The sequence below is a fragment of the Miscanthus floridulus genome, chromosome 10 (assembly GCF_019320115.1).
Source record: "Miscanthus floridulus cultivar M001 chromosome 10, ASM1932011v1, whole genome shotgun sequence".
NCBI lineage: Eukaryota > Viridiplantae > Streptophyta > Magnoliopsida > Poales > Poaceae > Miscanthus > Miscanthus floridulus.
The window spans coordinates 73,179,633-73,180,471 of record NC_089589.1 but is presented as its reverse complement, the minus strand read 5'-3'; the positions used below and the strand labels follow the sequence as shown (position 1 = coordinate 73,180,471).

The following is an 839-nucleotide window of genomic DNA, read 5'->3' as shown; positions in this document are numbered from 1 at the left end:
CACTAATAACCATGGTGCAAGCTAGCCCTTTTCATGGCAAACCTTTTGAGGATGCCAATGCTCATCTTTAGAATTTCCTAGAGATTTGTAACACAATCTCAATTAGAGGAGTCCCACAAGACATCGTTTGATTCTGACTTTTTCCTTTCTCATTGCTCGAAAAGGCAAAGCATTGGTTTTATGCCAACACGGAAACTTTGAATATGTGGGAGAAGTGTTCAAATGACTTCCTCATCAAGTTCTTCCCCATCGTTAAAACCAATCTTCTTCGTAGCAAAATTTCTAACTTCCAATAACAAGCCCGAGAATCCATTCCAGAGGCATGCGAGCGACTCCAAGAGTACATCCAAGCATGCCCTCACCATAGAATGGAGGATTGGTTGCTCATCTAGAACTTCTACCATGGGCTCACTATGGAGTCCCATCAACACCTTGATGTTGTCGCTAGAGGAGCATTCTTCTCTTTGAAGGTGGGTCAAGCGAAGGAGTTGATCAAGAAGATGGTGGAAAACCAAGGATGGACTGATGACCATCTCAAAGCTATGTCCCATAGTTATGAAGTTAATTCTTTATCTATGGAATATCATTTGAATAAGTTAGAAGAAAGAGCAAATTGGAAAAGAGACCATGCCGCTATAGAATATTTTGCAGCTAAACAGCCATAGGTAAGCCTGCCATGTAAGGAATGCGGGGGCATGAATCACACTAGTGATGTCTGCCCTAGTAGAGACCTTAAGTCCCTTTGTAATGACAGTGGATATGGGCCACCTCCACCATAGCCTTACCAGAGATGGAATCCATGAGTTAATCAAGATAATTCAACCACTCATCCCTCCGAT

The 839-nt window shown here is 42.4% G+C and overlaps 1 non-coding gene across 1 annotated transcript; it reads right to left on the bottom strand.

Annotated features, from left to right (window-relative positions):
• Positions 1-263: 263 nt before the first annotated feature.
• On the bottom strand, positions 264-370 carry LOC136490301 (small nucleolar RNA R71). Its single transcript, XR_010767591.1, has one exon. It is a non-coding gene; the product is annotated as a small nucleolar RNA R71 (small nucleolar RNA).
• Between the last annotated feature and the right edge of the window lie 469 nt (positions 371-839).